We start from the raw sequence: 23,282 nt of genomic DNA, 5'->3' as shown, positions 1-23,282 counted from the left end.
GTCAAAAAGCACTCAGTGTTCTTGCAGAAGACTGGAGTGTGCTTCTCAGCACCAACATTGGTGGCTCGCCAGTGTCTCTAACTGAAGCGCTAGGAGATCTGGTCTCCCCCTGCTGGTCTCCAGGAGTACTACACACACCTGCCTACATGCACACATAGACATTTAAATGAAAATAAAACAAATATATTTTTTGTAAAGAGAAAAAGGTAACTGAGAGCAAGGATTCACTCTTTTCTTTCTCCTAACTACAAATGCCATGTGATCAAGTACCTCATTTTCCCCGGCACCTTGACTTCTTCACCATGATGGGCTGAACCCAGGTACTTTGAACCAAAATGAACCCTTCCTTGCTGAAGCTCCTTTTAGTCGTGACATTTTATAACAATGACAGACTGGAAAAGTAAGAAAGATGAAGTGCATAGTAAGCCTGGCTTCTGGAGGCCTGAGAGGCAGGAATTCCTCAAGATCATACCAACAAAAGCCCCGAAATAGAACATCTAGAGATCTCTCCTCCTGATGACATTTTGGGAAAAATAAATACACCTTAAAAAAAAAAAAAAAACACCACCGGGTTGTGTGGCGCACGCCTTTAGTCCCAGGACTTGGGAGGTAGAGACAGGTAGATTTCTGAGTTCGAGGCCAGCCTGGTCTACAGAGTGGGTTCCAGAACATCCAGGGCTACACAGAGAAACTCTGTCTCGAAAAACAAAAACAAAAAAACAAACAAACAAAAAACCTAAACAAGATATATTTTAATCTCCTAATATGGAAACTCAAATCTTGCTATGGTGAGAGTGATGAAGCCACATCATATGGGAAACTTACAAGCAGTTGAAAATTATCCAAGGAAGTGCAGCCATTTTTTAAACAAAAGCATCCACGTGGTTCCTTGGTTTGGGCTCCTGCTATGTCCCTTCCCTCCATGTCTCCCCATACCTCACACCACAGAACTGCAGGGCGACTCTCTCTGACACATCTGCTGTACAGTGCTAATTTGGGCCAATAAGACGCTGTGATGAGAACAAGGTCCCACAGTAGCTGCTCTGTAAGCTACTTGTATTGTCCTTCACAGGTCAACTCATAGTGCTGCCTTCTGGATCCAACATGGCCACCACACTCACAAACTCACAGCCGACGAAGTTGCCATCACAAGACTTGCATGAGTTCAAGTTCAGCCAAGATTCCAGCATGGATTGAGAAAGAGACCCAACTGTGACTTAGGAGCTATTGGCAGTTGATGGCCTCTGAGGAGGGAAGGAAGACCATTTTTCTCTAGGACTTTAAACACTGGAAGGTTCCCTGTGCTCCTGAAGAAGGACCCATCCGTGGGCGACATTACATGGACGTAGTGGACTTTTGAACAAGAACAGCAGCAGCAGCAAGAAGGGACGATGACAAAGCTGGGAGACGGACATGGGGGACAGGTGGGGAAATCAGAAGTGGGCGTGAGAAGTGCGTAGTGTCATATTCCGTTGTCTCTATGCATGAAATTCTCGATTCATTTTTTTTTTTTAAGCACCTGTTGCTTTTAGAGCTGGAACTAAGCTCGTCTCCTCTCTGGCAACAGGTATCCAGCTGTAGCCTCTCAGCCTGGACTCACGCCTCTGGGTGGAAGCCTGGAGTTTGGGGGATGCCGGAGAAATGAGGTGGGAGTGGCCTATTTTGGACTCTAGTGTTGTCCCTCAGTTGCCATAGAACAAGGTGCTGACTGTCTGGAAGGTTTTATAATATTGGTGCACACTCACGGAGCCTCGGCTGTTCTAATACAGAGGTGGGACCAACAGGCCAGAAAGCATCCGTAGAGGCGGGACTAAGCAACAGGTCATCTATTCTGAGATGATAGAAGACAATTGACCGCAGCTGGGTGGGAACAAATATCTGAAGAGAGCATGAATGTCCTTTTTTTTTTAGACTTTGGTGTTATTTACAGTAATATGCCACATATCAAAATTAATTGAGCTGAACCCCAAATGTGAGTGGATTTTTTCTATATGTAATTTTGTGTTTGATTTGCACTGTTTTATTTTTATTTATTTATTTATTTTTTTTTTTTGCCCTTTGTTTCTTGTTCACTGGAGCCGGAGTCTCATATATCCTTGCCTGGCCTGGAACCCCCTATGTAGACCAGGCTAGCCCGGAACTCACAGAGATCTGCTTGCCTTTGCCTTCTGAATGCTCAGATTAAAAGCATGTACCACTATGCCTAACCCCTATAAATAATTTGCAACTGAACAAACCTTATATATCAAAAAAAATTCTTTTTTTTTGGTTTTTCAAGACAGGGTTTCTCTGTATAGTCCTGGCTGTACAGGACTCACTCTGTAGACCAGGCTGGCCTCGAATTCAGAAATCCACCTGCCTCTGCCTCCCAAGTGCTGGGATTAAAGGCGTGCACCACCACCACCCGCTCAAAAATTTTTTAAAACTATACAATCAACCCCATGACTCTAAGACATTTAGTGAGAGTAAAAAGGTGTTGAATAATACTGTTTCAAAGGAAAAAATGAGCTCAGGTTAGACTGAGCTCTGGTTCCTATTCACGCAGGCTGAGAACCTCCCAGCTCTGCAGCAACAGGGCACCAATCAGCTGCATGTTGATGGACTTGTGCCTTCTATGGATGTGTAGGATGCAGCCAGCACAGCTGTAGTTTGTGGCCCTGTTCAGAGTCCTTTACAGGGAGGAAAAGGAAGAGAGACCATTATCCTGAAGCCATCCTGCTGGGTTGGAGACACAGCTTAACTTTGCCTGACAGGAAGTGTTTATCTAAGTTCTACCCAAAAGAAGGCCTGAAGGCTCACAGAGTTACGTTGAAGCTTAAGGTCTCTCCTCCAAGCAGGACCCCAGCATCAGTGTAAAATAGAATACGAAACAAATGAGATCCACTTGAAATGGTATCTCTGTGTGGAAACAGTACTACCCTGAGAATGTCTTCTCTTGTTCCTTTTCCCTTTCTGGCATGGTACTGGGAAGATTCAGAGACCCACTTCTGTATTTTGGACCTCAATTGTACCATCAATAAAGATGAAAGGGCAGAATAAATAGACTCTGTGGTTTCTGGGATCCCAACTTGTCCTTGGAGGAAGAAAACTGAAGACTCTGCAGTGAGACTTAGGGACCACATGCCAGTATCCCAGCATCCCAGCATCCCAGCATCCCAACATCTCAGCATCTCAGCATCCCCGTATACCATTATTATTCTCCCCAAGTTATCTGTGTACCAGACACTAATGGCTGCTCATAGCCAGTCAGGGAAAGAGAGAGAGAAGAAGCAACATGGGCCACTGTACACAGTAGGCATGGAGTGTTTTAAGGGGAGAGTCATCATCTCTAGAGTCCCCCAAAGCTCATTACCCATATACCTGCTAAGGCCACCAAGCATAGCTGCTTCTAGTGACATCTGAGAGATGACCAGGCCACCAGGTTAATGTGTGACTCTGCCTACACGTTACTCCTGACAGCAAGTATTTAATGTGTTAATAGAAGATGTGGAGGCTCATAAGATTACCCTTCGGTTCAGGTACATTTTCTAGGTAGGATCCAAGATCAAATATATAACGAAATATAAAACTAAGAGCAAGCATTTGCTCATTTGATGACAGCCGCTTGAAGATCTACCCTTCCAATGGTCAGAGGAAGTAGAAAAATCTCAGGGATGGTGTGTTCAGTAGCAGAAAAAAACAGAGATAAGAGTACCTCTGATATTGTCTTCACACCTTCCATTAAGACAGGCCATATACTCTCGAAATATCCCCTGGGGCTGTGGTTTCCAGACTGGTTAATGCTTAGATAACATCTTATCATCTGCCTATTGGAAAGATTTCCCAGCAATTTACACATGTACACACACACTCAGGTGCACACATTCTGGGTCCATTTAATGTTTCTCTGTGTGTGTGTGTGTGTGTGTGTGTGTGTGTGTGTGTGTATACAGGCACATATACCCTACTAAATCCATTTAATGTTGCTCATATGTACATGTTATAGTGTAAGGCTGACCACTTGCGATTGGATAACCTATAAAAGAGCAAACTAGAGAAAACGGATTCTTCTCTCAGCAGCGATTGATAGCCTATCTAAAAAACAAACAGTCAATGTGGAGAAGAAGCAAGTGTGAATCCATTAGGAGACCCACTGCCTTCCTAGTGATTGACAGGTCAATGACTAGCATCCATTGTTTACAACTCTTCTCTGCTAACTGTTGCTCCCAAGTTTTCACTAAGACCCAAAGATGCTATGCATGGAGGACTCTGGCACAGTAGCTCTCATCCAGAGGCTAGAAGAGAAACAAAGATATGTATTTGTATTTCAGATCAGTTTACACAGCACATTCCACTGGAGTCCAATTCCACCATTGGGGCTTGCTCAATTCTCACCAACAGATCAGGCCATTTAATGTAGGCATACCTTCCAGAAACAGTGGTTGAGAGAAAAATAAGAGGAAATTTTAGTGCTTGGGACTTACAAAATCATTCCTGTTTGGGTTACTTAACACCGCTGGAAAGCGCTTCCCAGAATAATTTGGTTTCATCAACTGCATGAAGATCTTAAGGGACCTATAGATGAAAGCTCACAGATGTACCTGGTGAACGAGCACACGATACTCAAGGTAGCACAGGAGTCCACAGTTCCCAGACAGAATTAAAAGAAAAGATAATGTGCCTTTTACATCTTCACAAACTCCCCAAATCCTAGACATCTGCTTTATTAATCAGGAATGGTTAAAGAGATGCTATGGAAAAAAATGGATTAAATTAAAACCAAAAAATAATTGTGATTTAGAAGCACAAGTGTAATGAGGAGAAACCAAGAACCTGCAGGACTGGTATAATTCTGTCTCTAATTTTTGTGACCTTGTACAAGCTGTTAGCTTCCTCCCCTGGCTTCATATGTAAAGAGCTTGTGATCCTGGCAAGTGGGATCAAGGGTCTGAAAGAAGCCCAATGGAGGACAGCATAGCCCAAGGTTGTGTTACAGGAAGAAGAATGTAGTTAAAAGATTAATAGCCCTCCTTCTCAACTTCAAATCCAAGTAAATCCAACTGTAAATCCAAGTGTGTCACGAGCTGCAAGGACACTAAGAAAAGTAGATCCCAACAGACATGACTGTGACCATATTGCTATTCAATGTTTAATGTATCTGCCATTTTGCAGAAGCCTCTTCCTTAGCAGGGCAGTGGGCAGTATGGCTTAGCATGGAAAAGGCTAGAATGCAGGACTTTGCAGCCCTTGCCCAAAACACAGCAAATAGCACAGAAGAAGCCAGGAATCAGGGCTCCAAACAGGCATAACTGCACTTCTACTTGAAGCTATTCAACCACATAATTCTTAAACCAAAAATCTTATTTGGAATTAATTATTTTGAAGGCTAGGTCCGCTGTGGATTAGTTATTCTGTGATTCAGGGATGGGAGAAAAAGTTAATAGCTTTCTAATTATATCAATTTTCCATTTTAAAAATCTGGTTCTCATTTACGAGTCTGTCAGGGGATTATCAAGCTACTTGGTCTTTGCTCTTAATTCAGAGAGCAGGAATAAATTAGTGCAGAGAATAAGGTCTTACTCCCTTAAATTACTACCTTGTAAGATGGAGCAATTAAACTCATTTACTTTTATTGAAGTTGTTAATAGACCCATTTATCAGAAATCTGACTATCTATGAAGGATTCAGGAGTTTTCAGGAAATAACCCAAAGAAAACCAGGCACCTGACTAATGTTACCAGTTACACATGAGATTAAAAACTAAAATGAATGCATTGTTCTCAAACATTCCAAATTTAAATTCCTGGCCAGTTAAAATTGTAAATCTACATTTTTAAAGATTTATTTTATGTGTAGAAATGTTTTGTCTGCACATGTGTGCATCATGCATGTGCAGTGCCCACAGAAACCAGGAGAGGGCATCAGTTCCTCTAAAGGAGGAGTCACAGAAGGTTGTGAGCCACCATATGGATGCTGGGAACTGAACCCAGGTCCTCTAAAAGAACAACCAATGCCACGAACCACCAAACGGTCTCTCAGGCTCCAAATCTTTATTTTTAACATATTTAAAATGTTGACTAATCACCACTATGTGGACAAATGCCATAGTGCTTCCTGTAGCTGCTGATGGGCTCTTTTTTTTCTCTGCAGTCCCCAATTATCATCACTTATATATCCGATGTAGAGCAGGACATGCTATGCTGGAGGGACATGACATGAGAGAGGCGAGTGATGATCCCTCCAACCCCAGCTCACCTGTACCTGGAGCTCTTAGTTGGAGGTTAAAGTCAGCCTCATCTGGAATGGGCAAAGGGGTTATATACCTGTCGGCATGAGTGTAAAGGATTTGATATTCTCCTCGTTGCTATAACAAAATGCCAGACAGAAGTAGCTTTAAAAAGCCAGAGGCAGGAATTTTTGGCTTATGATTTCCTTGAAGAAGTGATAGTGATGAACCCAGAAAACAGTACATCACATTGCACCCACAACCAGAAAGCAGAGAGATTGCCACTAGCAATTTTCTGGTCTTTTCTCCTTTTCTTCTTTCTTGTTTTTTTTTTCTTCCTTTTTATTCAGTCCAGGACCCTAGACCATGAAACAGTGCTACCAATTTCAAATTGAATCTTCACTTCTGAGTTAATCTTCTCTGGGGAAACCCTCATAGATATGGGACTCCTAAATGATTCTAATCCACTCGAGTTGACTGTGACGTTTAACATTCATAGCATGCATGATTGTATCGTATGTACCTTCGTGCATGTGCAAGTAGGCAGACAGATTATACAGATCGAAAAAGGGAGAACAAACTTGATATTGTTCTAGTTTCTGCCTCAATGATAAAATACTCTGAAAAAAAGAGCAGTTTAGGGGAGAAACGTGTCTATTTTAGCTTACAATTCCAGGTTACAGCACACTAATGGTGGGGAAGACAAGATAGAAATATCTAACAGCTACTCACACCACAACCACCATCAAGAGCAAAGAGAAATAAATTCAAGAATGTTCATTTGCTTGCTGGTGCTCACCCTAGTTTTTCTACTCATCCCCAGTTCAGGATTCTCTGCCTAAGGAATGGTGCTGCCCACAATGGGCTGGATCTTCCCACACCAAGTAACTTAATTACAACAGTACCCCATAGACATGCCCACAGACCAATTCAGTGTAGCTAACCCATATTGACACTCTTCCCAATGATTCTAGGTTAAGAAATGTCAGCAATTAAAGCTAACAAGTACAGGTGAATATCAGAAGAATCCTGGGATGGAGGTTTTTTTTTTTCATTATTTTATTTCAAGCTGAATATAAGTCTTAGCTGAGAAGTATCACTCTCAAATTTTGCTCTAAATTATTTTCTCCCTCTCTGGCTCTTGCACATAGTTACCTCAGCACTGACACAATGAAACATGACAGGACACAGTGACATGTCTCACACATTCAACAAATATTTATTGAGACCTGGCTCTGCCCAAGTACTGCTCGAGATTTGGGAGGCACAATCAATCAAACCTCTCAGTTGTCATGTCATGGGCAGTGCTTCATCACGAAGTTAGCTGCAGCCTGCACAATAAACAGATGAGTGTGTGTCAGGCCTGAAAGTGGTACATGCTATAAAGGATTGTAGAATTAGTAGCTGAGAGTCTTTACAAAGAGAAGCTAGTATTGGTCCAGGTTCTGTAAGGAACAAAAACAATAGGATGAGCATATATTGTAAGAGGGGTTTTAAGACTGGCTTACACTGTCGGGGCTGAGTATACCAACAGTGGCTTTCTGCATAAAAGAAACTAAGAACCCAGTCATTGCTCAATCTGTAGGCTGGATGTCTCAGCTATCCCTATGTGGTACTGAAGGCTTGGAGGTTTCCTAGAGAGCTGCTGGTCTTCAGAAACAACAGGCATTCACCAACAGGATGCAGAGGCAAGCAAGCATCACAGAGATGTCAAGAGACATGAGTCTTAGATGACTCTAGACAAACACACATACATATAGAGAGGTGGGGTCAGGTAGAGATGTTAGATAGAGATACAGAGATAGTGATATAGATAGAAATACATACATACATACATACATACATACATAATACATAGTATACACACATAATATACATACATACATATCTTTGGGTATCTATATGAATGTGGGTTTTCAACTCTTTTGCCTTACATATCAAAAGACCCAACTGCTGGGATATATAGCGAATCTATACTTAGTTTTGTGAGAAATCACTAAACTCCTTCACATAGTGTCTGGATCACTTTTTCATTTCCTTCCTCAACAAATGAGAATTATTGCTTCCCTACATCCTCATCAGCATTTGACAAAAACCATAACATTGCTGGGCAGTGGTGGCACACGCCTTTAATCCCAACACTTGGGAGGCAGAGGCAGGCAGATTTCTGAGTTCGAGGCCAGCCTGGTCTACAGAGTGAGTTCCAGGAAAGCCAAGACTACATAGAGAAGCCCTGTCTCGAAAAAACAAAAATAAAATAAAATATAAAAATAAAAAACATAGCATTTTAAAATACCATAAATGCATTTATTATCTGATACATCTCTCAGTACATTTGTTTCTCTCTTTGGTCTTTGTCCTTCGCCTGAATACTCTGACTTTTTTTACTTTCACAACAAAACAAATTTATAATACAATTTCCTATGCAAAAAGAAAACAAGTCAATTTGGCTTACTGTACTGTGACTGGTGGAAATATGAGGATGCTTGTGTTTGCTTTTGGCACTGTTTTTAATCTACACAGGATCTGTCTCCAAAACCCATTATTTGAACTATCATACAAATTCTAGGATTATTGTCAAATCAAGGCAAAGCACTCTCAAGTCAATTCAAGTTTGTCCAATAGATTTTGAAAATGAAGAAGAATTTTTGTACACATGCTGCTAGCTGCATTCATCGCCAGTCTTGTGGACTCTTCTTAACTAGCTTATGGCAGAAGCAGGGTTGAGGGAATTAAGGCTGAGATGCATCTAGGAAGGCAGACCATCTTAACTCAGAGCAAGGAAATAAAGCCCTGTGAACACTGAACATTATGCCTTTACTGGCTTTAGAAGAAATAAATTTTGCTGGCACATTAAGAGACCAATGAGCTATGCTATTACCTCTGTCTGGAGTGTCCCTCTTTCCAAAATCTCTAAAGCTGGCTCCTTATTATTAACATTTCTGCCCATATCTGGAGCAAGAGTTCTTACCATCTTCTTTACAATAACCACTCCCAATTTAATTAACTCTTAATTAAATTACATGATTTTATTAGCCTGGTAAAAATGTAACTAGCCTGAGATGTTCCTAGTGTACAAGCTTCTTTTCTATCTTTAATTTTTTTCTTGTAACCACAACATGTGTGCTTTCATGTATGTGTGTGTATGTGTGTGTGTGTGTATATATATATATATATATACATATATATATATGCACAATCATTTATGCACTTTCCTCAATGAGCAAATGCCCTGTGTGATAGAACAGAGGGTAGGAATACAATGAGCTTGTCCTGGTCTCATAATTAACTATCCCAGAGCCACTACACAAAAATACAACATTTGATCCTTCCTGTATTGGGCTCATGGAATTTTGGTGTTTAAAACATTAACTTGGGGGATCTTATTGTTTGATAATAACTGAAATGTGGCTCATTCCTCCCAAGGAAAAAGTTAACATTGAGAATTTTCTGAAGCTCGAATGTTTTTCCTCCACAGGAGGAATAGGAGCTCTCGTCTCCCACAAATGACATGAGCAATTTAGAAAATGATTTAAAAGAAAGGGGGCATCTTACAATATTGCCAATAACAGTTAGCAAATCTCATTAATGAGATACACTGATGGGGAAATCACTACAATTCTACTTTGCAGCAAAATACTGTAATTAAGCCATTGTGTGTCTGTGTTATTTAGCAAATGAATAATTGTACCGTGCCCTTGAGACTTACTGCTACTTTGGAGCATCAGGCTAATATCCTTGCTGTCTTGTCTGGAGCTCACTTAATGAGCAATAGATTCTGAGCCTTGTCCAAAGCAATTGACTACTTTATACATGCAAATATCCCAGCAACAGAAAAGACCCAGTGTGCTGAAAGCTATAACACACTGATACAGATTTAAATTATATTTAACTCTTAAAGGGGGGGGGATTGCTAATTTGGAAAGGATCACTGGACATCTTGTTTCTGCCAGGCTTTATGCTGAGTGCTAAGGAGCTAAGAATACCACAGTTCTGAGGTTAGGAAAGTATTTACAAAGAAATCATAAGGTCAGCCCGGAAGAATAGCAGTGTTACTATATGACAATGTCTGGCCTTGATGCATAACTTCTGCTCTTTCTCCACTCCCAAACGACTCTATCAGGGAGTCACCTGACATGCTTCGCTGGGGACAAAAAGAAGCAAGAAATATCTAGTACTTATAAGACGTGTGCTCTGTGACTCAGACCCCACCTCTATAGTGAGTTTGGGGGTGTTGGGAGCAGAAAGAGAGTGAGATCTAGAGTACTGGCTTGAGGGTAGCTTCTGACTAGTTTTTACTGGCTCATGTTGGCAGAGCTTTGGTGCACAGAGCTCTGGGTCACATGAGACCATCCATAGGCTTGATGCAGAGGCCTTGCCCCCCCACAAAATAAAGAAATCCAGGGAGACTCCTGGAAGAGATGAGGTCTACCAGTCCAGGTGACACGTCCCTGTAGCAACAAGGAGACTCTCTCTTCAGAGAATTTCAACATGCTGTGCTAAGGCCTCTGGGTGTTTTTATGGCTAGAGTTAGTCTTACACATGGCAAGCAGATACTGAGCTTAGTTGTAAAATGTGTGCAAAGCAGGAGACTTTACTACATGAGAATCTGTTCATTTCAGTTTGCATTCGAAAGGAAAGAACCTTGAGTTAGGCACCAGTAACCTTTTCCCTCAGTTGAGATCAGTCTACTGTGAAATGATCAAGAGAGAGTTAATAGACAGAGACTCTCTTGTGTAGGTATCTCTACAACAGTTCCTGTTAATTGTCAACTTGACACAATCTAGAATCTCCTTGAAAAGACTCTCGTTAAGGGGTTGCCTAGATTAGGTTGGCCTGTAGGTTATTTTGAGTTCATTGAGGTTGCAAGACTTGCCCACTGTGGGCAGCACCAATCCCTGGTACACAAAGCAAGCTGAACACTGTCGTGCATGCATTAATTTATCCCTCTTTCATCTTGACTGTGAGTATCATGTGACCAGTTCTCTCAAGCCACTGTTGCTATGATTCCCCTGCTATGGTGAAATAGAACCTGGAATTGTGAGCTGCAAAAGGGGTTTCCCTTTTTACTTAAGTTGCTTTGGTCAAGGTATTTGATCTTGGCACCAGTAAACTAAGACACTTTCCTGAAACATATATATGTGAATCTTCATTGTCTCTTCTGTTTTTGTCTCTTCAATTTCACCATGGGGAGTGAAATTGAAAACCATCAAATGAGACAGATAGCAGGGTTTACTCTTCTGTCATGAGTCCTGCTGCCATGTCTACCCCACCCCCACCCCTGCCATGATGGACTCATCCCTTTGGAACTTTAAACCAAACCAAACTCTTTCTGTAAGTCATCTGGGTCCTGATATCTTAGCACAGCAACAGAAAGTAGCTAATTTAAAGCGCCATGGGAAACCTGTAATTACAAGTATTAGGGCCTATTAAACACCATCACTCTCTATTCTTTGAAAATGGGCTCTGTTCTTAGAATGTCTCACCAATCAAAGCACGCAGAATGGAATTGAATCCTGAAGAAGAGTTTCAGCCCCAAGTATGTATAAAACAACAACAACAAAAAAAAAACAACCTACTATTAAATCTACCTTAGAATATACCATAAGCCAGATGTAAATTGCCTAATACATGCCATAGGATAATGCCTCTTGCCCTAAGGAGAGAGTAAGTAGCTAGCTTGCTTACAAAACTCACTGTGTGTTAAGAAAAAAAAAATCCAAAAACCCAGCTGTGGATAAAAGTCTGGTGAGACTTGCCTCCAACTGCAGAGACAAGGAATTTAAAACACAGGAGAGACTGGTGGTTATACAAGAACTAGTGTTGGTGACTTACAGAACCTTTCATCTCAAGTGACAGGGGTGAATTTTACAGACTGAGTCTTGTATCCCAAGTAAAGAAAGGAACTCTTCCTGGTTCCCTGTTGCACTCAGAGACCAGGGAGACACCTTGTAAAAACCTAACTGCAGGTTGAAAGCCATATCACCTACTAGGAAGGCACAATGGACTGTGACACATTGACACCTAAGACAGGATGCCAGATTGTTAACTTAAACATCTGGGGACTCTCTGAGTTAATAGAAATTAGAGAGACAGTTCAGTGGTCAAGGAGCTTGCTACCCAAGCATGAGGTGTGGGGTTCAGATCCCCAGAAACTGTGTAAATATGGGGTGTGCATCTCAGCCTGCTCATAATTCCAGCCTCAAAAGATGGTGTTCTCACAACAAGCTGGCTAGATACAATGACCATGCTAACAAGCTCTTGGCTCTTGGTTTAACTGAGAGAGATCCTGCCTGGAAGAGTGATCGAGGATGGTGGCCAACATCAAATATGAGCCTCCACATATGTGCACGCATACACACACACATACACACACATATGCACATACGCAGCGTGCACACACATACATGCACACTCACACACATGTGCACACACATGTATGCATGCAAACATGTGTATACATACATGCACACATGCACACACATGCATGCACACATGAATGCACACACGCACACACACACACACACACATGCACACAAACACAAACACAGGACACAATGGAGGGTAGTGAATGTGCTTCTACCTGTAAAGATTTCTCTGTGATTTTAGCCTCTATCTTACTTCCTCTTTCAATTCCTAGAACAAGTGAGGGGGATAAAACAAGAGACCCAGGAGTTTCATTTTGTTTTTAATTGATATATATTCACTGTACATGACCCTGGGTTTTGAATGGACATTTTCATATGCATATATAATGTAGTCTGGCCATATTTCACAAGCCCATCTTTTTTATTTCACTGGTATAATGATCTCCAGTTGAATCTATTTCCCTGCAGGTGACATAACTTTATTATCCTTTGTGGGTGAATAAAATTCTGCCATCTACCTACACCACATTTCCTTTATCGGGTCATCTGTTGATGGACACCTAGGTGGCTTCTTTAGCTTGGCCTTTGAGAATATGGCTGCAATAAACACGAACCTGGAAGCATCTCTAGTGTGTGAGGCTGGGGTCCTTTAAAGAAATTCCCAGAAGAAGGATAGTGGGTCATGTGATCTATTTTTAGTTTTCTGGGGAACCTCCACACTGATTTTTGTAATGTCTATTATCTAGGGTGTTCTCCTTCCATTTCTCTGCATAAAGCTGGCACTGTCAGTCCATAGGTGTTGCACTGGGTGATGACTCCTCTCTGCTTCTGACTCTTGGAGCCCATGAGTCTTGAACTTCTACTTTCTGCACAGCTAAAGACACATAGAAGGTTCTAGATATATAGGAGACAGAAGTGAACATCTTTTCAGGCATACAACCAGCCTAACTATTCTGGTTTCCTTTCTAATGCTAAAACAAATATTGTAAGCAAAACCAACTTTGGAAAAGAAAGGTTGGGTTTTTTTGTTTGTTTGGTTGGTTTTGGTTTTGGGTTTGGGTTTTTTTGTTGTTTGTTTGTTTGTTTTGTTTTTCGAGACAGGGTTTCTCTGTGTAGCCCTGGCTGTCCTAGAACTCACTCTGTAGATCAGACTGGCCTCAAACTCAGAAATCCACCTGCCTCTGCCTCCCAAGTGCTGGGATTAAAGGCATGTTCCACCACTGCCTGGCAGAAAGAATTTGTTTAGCTTACACTTCCAGGTCACAGACATCACTGAGTCACGGGCAGGAACCCAAGTAGGAACCTGAAGCAGAAACCATGGAGGAATGCTGCTTGCTGGCTCAATCTAAGGATTATGCTATCTTATTCAGCCCAGGACAACCTGCCTAGGGAATGGTGCTCCCCATGGTGGGTGTTTCCCACCCACCACGTTAATTAACAACCAAGGCAACCCCCCATAGACATACCCACAGGCCACTCTGATGTACACAATTCCTCAGTCGAGGCTCTCCTCTCAGATGTATTAGGCTGTGTTGAGCTGACATCAAGTGCATTTAAATTCCATCCACAAAGCATTCAGCTTCCAACTCGGACTTTCTCACTGAACTCTGGATTTGCATGCCCACTTGTCTTTCTAACATTTCTATCCTGGTGTCTTGTCAGCCTATCAGGTTGTAAATGGACTTCTGTGTTTTCTTCCCTGGATAAGACGGTCAGCATTTCCTCCTTTATAAATGAGCTTTCTCTTCTTCTGGTCATGTTGATCGTCACATCCAAACCCTTTCCTCTTCCACCCTCTGTAGATGATCAACTGCTCCTGGCAGCTCTGTGGCAGCTCTCTGCACTGTGGCATCCACATTCTGAACACATCCGTTCACCTAAATCACCAAAACCTTCTTCCAGGAGGGCAATTTGGAAGAAAAGAGGTTTGAAACTCAACATGTGAGCAGAGCTATGGACAAAAATAATTCCGATTTCCTCTTCTTTATTTTTTTTTTCTCAGAGAAATCAAGTCCGTACCTGTGTCAGAAATGAAATCTGCATGCTGCAAGAAAGGGCATCTCTGTACTGAGATTGCAGGAGAAGTAAGGAAGCCAAAAATAAATTGTCTGTGCTTTTACTTCAATAATGAATAAGGGCAACATTTGAGACTCAAATTTGCATTTTGCTGCTAGTGATGACCCCCCCCCCAGGACTGTGGGGTGTAACCTGGAAAGCCAGGGAACTGTCAGAAAGGGCCAAGGACTAGACTTTAAATGGGTTTGGCATCTCCATCTCCTTTTCTTTGGAAAGAAAAGAAGATGCTGTGAGAAGAGGTGAGAGATGAACACATTGTGAATATGTAATATTTACCAAGCACCTTCTATACATACGACAGGAGCTTTTCCGGAGTTGTAAAGTCACATGCATATCCAGACTTAGCCCCTTGTGCTTCTCTGAGCCTCTGGTCATTCCTCTGTAGACATAGCTGAAACTGTTGGCTGCCCTTGAGTGTGTATGTGTGTTTTGTTTTGTTTTGTATGGCTTTGTGAGTCAAAGGGATCAAACCTAGGATCAGCGGCTGGAAAACGATTGCTGATGGGCCAGACCTGCCTGCCTCCTGTTTAAATAAATAGTTAGGCTGGCATGGTTGTGCCTGTTGACTTTCCTCTTGCCTCGGTGTGCACTCATGCACACTGGGGTTGTGGCGTTACAACAGACACTAAGTTATAGAAGCTTAAAGTATTTACCCTCTAGCCTCTAAAATAAGAACTCTGTCAACCCCTGATGTCTAGCATATGATCAACCTGCTGCACACAAAGAGCTCAGCATCCAAGCTGGGACTCAAAGGCTGAAGAGTTCATCCTTGAGCTTAGATGCTGTTTGCCCGTGACTCTCTTGTTGTTTTTATTTTTATTTATTATTTTATTTTATTTGGTTTGATTTGGTTTGGTTTGGTTTGATCTGCAAAGAGTGTCAAAGGAAAAGCATTCAAAAGAATGAAATGGATGAAAGTCACAGGTATTACTATGCCAATTAAATACCAGTTTTATGCTCCTCAAATATGAAGAAAAAAATACATAGACCACAACACCAACTGTCTTTCACAAGGCTCTTCAACAACTCATTCAGATATAGCTCATTAATCACATAAGAAACACAACCTAAAATCCATACACCCTTACTCACCCACAGTCTCTACAAGGTCTGTTTTGAGGGGTATTTCTAGGAGCCCCACAATGCTAAGTCCCGGTGTTGGTGTTATTATATGCAACCTTTTATGCAAGTTTTTATACTGGAGCTTCCTTCCCAATGTGATGGTATTTGTGAAGTGACTGAATCATGAAGTCAAATCATCCTTGGACAGGATTAGGGCTTTATGAGAGACACCCCAGAGTTTCCTGGTCCCTTCTGTAACATGAAAACACAGAGAAAGATGACCTTCCACAGAAGCCAAGAACCCTGGCACCTTGGCCTTGGACTTTCCTACTATAAGGGTGAAGTATAGATTCCTTTAGCTCTAAAATACTCCAGTAATTGGATTCTAGAACAGAGTCCAAGAAAATGGGATGGCTCACTACAGTTAAATGTTTTAAAAAGAAAAAGCTGGGCCTGAGGAGATGGCCCAGTGTGTAAGAACACTTGCTGCTTTTGCAAACGATATGAGTTCAGTTCCTAGCACCCTCCTCAGGTAGCTCACACCAGCCTAACACTAGCTTCAGGGTATCTGGTACCCTCTTCTGGCTTCTGTAGGCTCTATAGGCACATACATGCAACACACACACACAATTTTTTAATGAAATTTGTTTTAAAAAATAGAATATTGACTTGACATTGAGGATGGGTCAAAGTTAACCCAGAAATAACATCCAGGGTGAGTTTCATAAAGAATAATATCCACTGAGGTTCCCAAAAAGTCAACCCTTAAGTGTTGACATTTATAAAACATCCCTGTGACAGTGACTGTAAGAAAGAGAATTGGTCAGAAGTTGACACTGTGTTGCATTTTTCTGTGGCTCAATACTATTAAGGAATAACCCAACACCACGGCAGAAGAACAACTCCAAAGGAAGCTGGAGACAAAGGACATAGATCAGAAGGCATCCTTACAGGGTATCACATTCTCACAGGAAGAATGGGTCAGGGCAGGTACAAACAGGCTAAGCAGATTAGCTACGCCCCATTCCATGCTCACTCATGGACTTCACAGTCTCCCTGGCTTAACAGAATATAAAAGCTTACTTTGGTTCCATGGCAGACAGGGAAGAAATCAAAGTGTGGAAAGCATAGACAATCTTAATGACATGAGATTAAAAAAAAAAAAAAGGTTAAAAACCCAAAGATGCTAAAATCCCACCAGACACAGAATAAGTGTAAATAATGAAAGACTCTCCCAGCTCAGATTTCACCCATGTAATTATGTCTGTCCCGGTGTCTTAGTTTCACTGATGCTGTGGGATTTTTGTATAGATGCTGAATCTCATAAGAAATGTAATAAAAGCAAATAATGAGAGATTCGGTCTGTTTAGTTATCGTCTCTGTAATTATGTCTGTCTCGGAATTTTACTTTTGCTGGGCTTTATTTATTTATTTATTTATTTGGCACAGTGTTCACATTTTAATTGCATAAGAAGTGATAAAGAAGTCTCAAATCGATCAAGACATAATCACAGCCTCACCTAGATTGCTTGGGATCTCTCCTGGATTAATTAATGTATGTAAATAGAAATTCCCAAGAGATTGGGCTCAGATTTCTGAGTGCAACCGCACCCTCAAACAGAACTTGGTTGTCTTAATTGCATCTTCAAGAGGGGTCTGGACAAGAGGAGCTAACTGCATGGTCTCCTTAAGGAGTCTATGTTAAGGTTTTGTTATTCTTCTACACTATAAAAAGATACAGGCTTTTCTCCATGCCTGACCACTGTGTTTCTCATTCAGTCTCTGTTCATTTTTTTCCAGTGAGAACTGGCTCTGGATGAGGGATTTTGTTCCCATGAAAAGATATGATTTATTTTCTCAAAACAAACAAACAAACAAACAAACAAAAACAAATGGCTTCTGTGGACACAGATGAAATCACAGAGGGAACAATGGCCATCCACAACATCCAGCCACCCTCCTGGTGGCTGCTCTTCCTCTGGCCCTGGGTGCCTGCCAGAACCCTGTCAACCTTGCTGGGAGGCCTCGATCTATTCTCTTCTTGCTATACAACACAACCACACAGCTTAGACTTTCCTCATCTCCACTTTTCCACAACGATAATTCCAAGTATTCAATATGAAGAGGAATTTTCCCTATGCTTTTCACAGAGCCCACTGAGGCCTCCCTCAGCACGTTTGTAATAAGAAAACTATGTTCCTTCCGACTTTGTTTCATTGTTAGTTTGGATGATTACCTTTCTCCTTATGCTTTTAATTATTTCTTTTATTCTTTGAGATTATAATATAATTACATCATTCCCCACTTCCCTTTCTCTCTCCAAACCCTCTCATATAGCCCCTTTCAAATTTATGGCCTCCTACTCATTGTTCAGATAGATAGATAGATAGATAGATAGATAGATAGATAGATGTATAGCTATATACACAGTGTGTGTTGAGATATATATAGTGTGTTGATATACATATGAACAATATATTCATGCATATATTGTATATGTATGTTCATGTATATATATATGTATGTGTATACATGTATGTATACATGTATATATACATATTTATATATATATATATGTGCACACATAAATATATCATGCAAAGTCTGTATAATGTTACTTGTGTGTATGGTTACAGCTAGGACACCTATGACCCACAACAATGACCAGTCTGGAAAGATAACCCTAAGGGTGCAGTAGTAACATATGCACCTTAATGATATCCAAAAGCTCTCTAGTTGACCATAAGACCTAGGCAAAAGGAGAGAAATCATGCTTGCTACTGGAAACCTAACCAAATGCCTGAGCCAGTGAAATCACGGATCTTGATGGAGAACTAGCAGCCACCTCTTTACTGAAGCAAATGATTCTTACTACACCCTCACCAGCTGTCCTTACACCCACAGATATGTATAGTCCTCATCCCTCATCAAGGAAACTGCCTGTGCAACAGACAGAAACCATTACCGAAGACCAAACCAACCAAACTGCAGAGTTACGTAACTCAGTCTAAATGGATACATCTACAAAGCACTCCAGCACCTATTACCAAAGACTACAACCAATCAAACTGCAGAGTTACATAACTCAGTCTAAATGGATACATCTACAAAGCACTCCAGCACCTATTACCGATGACCAAACCAACCAAACTGCACAGTTACGTAACTCAGTCTAAATGGATACATCTACAAAGCACTCCAGCACCTATTACCGAAGACCACAACCAACCAAACTGCAGAGTTACGTAACTCCATCTAAATGGATACATCTACAAAGCACTCCAGCACCTATTACCGATGACCAAACCAACCAAACTGCAGAGTTACATAACTCCGTCTAAATGGATACATCTACAAAGCACTCCAGCACCTATTACCGAAGACCACAACCAATCAAACTGCAGAGTTACATAACTCAGTCTAAATGGATACATCTACAAAGCACTCCAGCACCTATTACCGATGACCAAACCAACCAAACTGCACAGTTACATAACTCCATCTAAATGGATACATCTACAAAGCACTCCAGCACCTATTACCGAAGACCACAACCAACCAAACTGCAGAGTTATGTAACTCAGTCTAAATGGATACATCTACAAAGCACTCCAGCACCTAAGCCGCAGGAAGCACTGGAGAAGAGGACATCGGAAGATTGTAGGACCCAGGGGATCAGGGAGTTTGCTTGAAATTATGTCTCTTAGGAATGTCAGAACGGACACCCATAAAATCTTACCAATATGACTGCCTAAACGATATGAACAATCTTATTTTTCAATTTTTTGCAACATATTCATTTTACACAGAATGATATCATGTGTGATAATATATTAAACCTGTATATATACATCCCAAAACCTGAACCTCCATTCCTTCTCCTCTCTCCCTTTAGTCTTTGCTCCCCAGACAATATGTCTATTTTTATGTCATATAGAGACATATGATTTTATATATCAAATTAAAAATCCAGGAATCATATATAAAGAATCAACAGTATCTGATTTTCTGAAACTGGATTGATTCATTCAATATCATTTAATATAATAATGAATTTATTTTTCTAAATAAATTCCAGTCATATCCATTTTTTGCAAATGACATAATTTCATTCTCCTTTTTATTTTAGATTTACTTATTTTGTATGAATGTTGTTCTGTATCTGTGGGGAGTTGGGAGGGGGTGTGTGTCTGTGTGTGTGTGAGAGAGAGAGAGAGAGAGAGAGAAAGAGAGAGAGAGAAAGAGAGAGAGATATGCATGCAGTGCCCAGTGAGGCCAGAAGATGACATAAGATCCCCAGGAACTGGTGTTACAGACAGTTGTGAGCTGCTGTGCAGAAGCTTGGAGCCTTTTGGGGTAAATACTAAGTAATATTTAGTAAATATCTGATTTGTCTAAATAAATGATAAAAATGGGCATTTTTATACATTAAAACTTAAACATTTAGAAGAAATAGTCCATGCAGTCATTTCATACATTGTATTAAAACTCCAGTCCATCCACAAGGGACAGAACTCAAGCTCTACAGTCTGTGTGGTACTGTGCAGAGAGACATTCTTAGTTGTGCATGTGTTTTAATCCTGTGAGGCCGTGTCCCGCTCTCATTTGACAACCCATCCAAGGAAAACCAGTCAGAAGTCAGCAGGTAATTATTTATTCATTTTAATGTGAGTTTTATAAGAATATTAGTCAAAAGAGAAGTAATTTAAAAGGGAAGGTGTACTTCTGACAGCCCATTTGAGTCCAGTAGGAATTTTTTCTTATTTAACTTTCTGTGTATGAGCGTTTGGCCTGACTGTATGTCTATGCAGTGTATGCATGCCTGACATCACCAGAAGCCAGAAGAGGGCATCAGATCCTCAGAGCTGGAGTCACAGACGTTTATCAGATACCATGTGGGTGCTGGAAACTCAGCCAGGATCCTCTTTGCTCTTAGCCACTGAGCCACCTCTCCAGTCCCAAATAACTACTTAGAAAAAAAAAATCCTGTTCTTTGGTTGGCCAGTAGGGTACTCCTCCTCCCTCCTTCAGAGACTGAAGCCCTCATCTGACAATACAGCCTGCCAGCACCTTCATCTCAGATTCCCCATCTCTTAGAAATACGGGAAAGCAAATCTCTCTTCTTTGCAAATTATCCAACCTAGGATATTCTGAGCATCACAGATTGAGCTAAGACCACCTCTTAATGACACTATGGTGTTGCTAAAATAACTAATTTTGTATGTTCGATAGGAGGGATGCCCAGAACCAGGGCAGGTCACACATATGTAATGGATGCTGAACAGAGATCCCAGCCCACAAGGGGGTCCCCTTACTTTACCAGATTCTCCCTCCGAAATAAAATTTCAAGTAAAAACAGAAGAAATCTGAGGAGTATTTTGCTCTGGTCTCTCAAGAGGGTCAGGTTCCCTGCAGAAGAAAAAATGGAAAAGAAGAACTCCTGACTGTTGTGTAATTTCTTATTTATGTACTCATTCATCCATTCGTGCATACATGCACGGAAGGCTCATTAAGTATCTACTTTGTTTCCAACTGTGAAACTGAAAAAGAAAAAAAAAAGTATGGTCTAGAGAAGAGAGAAAGACAAGAGAGCAAGTTACCTGGCCCTAAGCATCCTCCTCCACGGGTAAGCAGGTGGTTAGGAACTGGGAAGGGAGGCACTGGGGCAGTCAGCTGGCTGGATCACTTCAGCAGTGTCCAGAAGACGTGCTCAGAGGAGGCAGAACTGATGAGACATTCTGCTTTTCCACCAAGGCTTGTTAAGCCTGCTAGATATTTGTATGTGAGTATGTCAAGTTTGTCTCCTTTCAAATGAGCTCCAGTACACACACACTCCAGATATGACCTTCAAGATGGCAAAGAAAGGATGCCAACCAACCATACAAAGCTTGACTGGCTGATCCTTGGAAGTCCTCGGAGAACTCAGTCTCAGCACAGAGCAGACATCCAGTCTAGTTGTTAACATCTGCAAAATGAATACATTCAAGCACAAAGGACCAAGCACCCAACAGCCTGCCCTATGCTTGTTTTTCCAAAATAAAATACAAGTCTTGTATTTGTCTCTTCGATCATCTCTATTTTGTTTCCATTTCAGTCTTTAACTCTGTGTTGCAAAAGATAATCGTAAAAATAACACCTTAAATGTATCCTTGTCTGGACTTCTCTATGACAGATGGGAGTGAGGATAACATTGGTCACCTTAAATCTAATTAGGTCATTAGTGAATGAGACTCGTGCAGTCAGCAATGCCTCCCTGTGATGGAGCCATTCCAAGCCTTTCAAGCTGAGCTCTGATGATGAGCTGAAAGAAACACACATCGCCAAGAAAACTGAGAAGCAGCGTTTTATAAATGTGCGAGAGCTCATTATTTCCCTGTTAGGGTGGCAAGCAACTCTGTGGCCTCAAAGATTCCAGCACTCTCCTATTCTCTTTTGAAGAGAAAAAGGAGGTGAGGGTCCCCATGGAGGAGGGTGGCATTGTCTAAACTCAGCTAATTGCTGCTCTCAGGACTCGCTACGGGTCCTTGTTGCTGACGTTATGGTCATTTTCTTAGCATCTACCATGGTGGTCTCCCCTGCATTGATTGGAAGCTGCCTCTGTAAAACCATTTGGGCAGGATGCAAACCAGTCCCCGGTGAAAATCTGCCCTTCCTCTAGGAGAAGCAGGGAGCTATGCAGTGGACAGCTAGTGACTTTGCCTGTTAAAACTAAGCTTGCCTTGGGTTTTTGAAGTACCCTGCCCGAGAACGTCCAGCATATAGCCCTTTGAAAAGTCTTTTCCTAGGAAGGTGTAAGCAGTGCCCCCCCTCCTCATAAGATCTCAGTGGCAAACCAAAGTACAATTCCATCAAAATCAGCATGGGAAACAAGTAAGTTTATTTACTTTACCTACAGAGCAAGAATGAAGGGTTACCATGGGAGTGTTGGTAACCCTAAAACAACCACACTAGAAAGATTCATCTTGCATGGATGATGACAATGGGTTAAACTTCTGTTAACCTTCCCCCAGCCTGTATACCCCTAGCACCTATATGGAGGTACCAAGGCCATATGTGCGCAGTTAGGGCAGAATTGCATACAAAATTCTGGAAGTATTGGCTGGAATATAGAGTAAAGGTTCAATGACCCTATCTATTCCCTTCTTCTGTGAGGGAATGTCAACAACCAACAAGCCAACAAGGGGTACTTACAGACTCTTGTGTGCAGGCAACAAGTGATCTGGTCAAGATGGTGCCTGTGTTGCACCAAGGACCTCATTCTACAACTTTTGAAATACATGGATAGATGATAGATAGATAGATAGATAGATAGATAGATAGATAGATAGATAGATAGATAGATGATATATAAGATAGATATAGATAGATAGATAAATAGATAGATAGATAGATAGATAGATAGATAGATAGATAGATAGATAGAGAGAAAGATAGATAGATAGGAGTTGTTAGAGTCATGGTTCATCTAGACAGATCACACCAGACCAGCACAGTTCCACGGGAGAGAAGTTTATTGTGGGGGGAAAGTACAAAGGGGGTAATGGAAAAGAAGAAGAAGAAGAAGAAGAAGA

The sequence above is a fragment of the Mastomys coucha genome, unplaced genomic scaffold, assembly GCF_008632895.1.
Source record: "Mastomys coucha isolate ucsf_1 unplaced genomic scaffold, UCSF_Mcou_1 pScaffold22, whole genome shotgun sequence".
In the NCBI taxonomy this organism is placed as follows: Eukaryota; Metazoa; Chordata; class Mammalia; order Rodentia; family Muridae; genus Mastomys; species Mastomys coucha.
Note: the sequence above shows the minus strand (reverse complement) of the source record.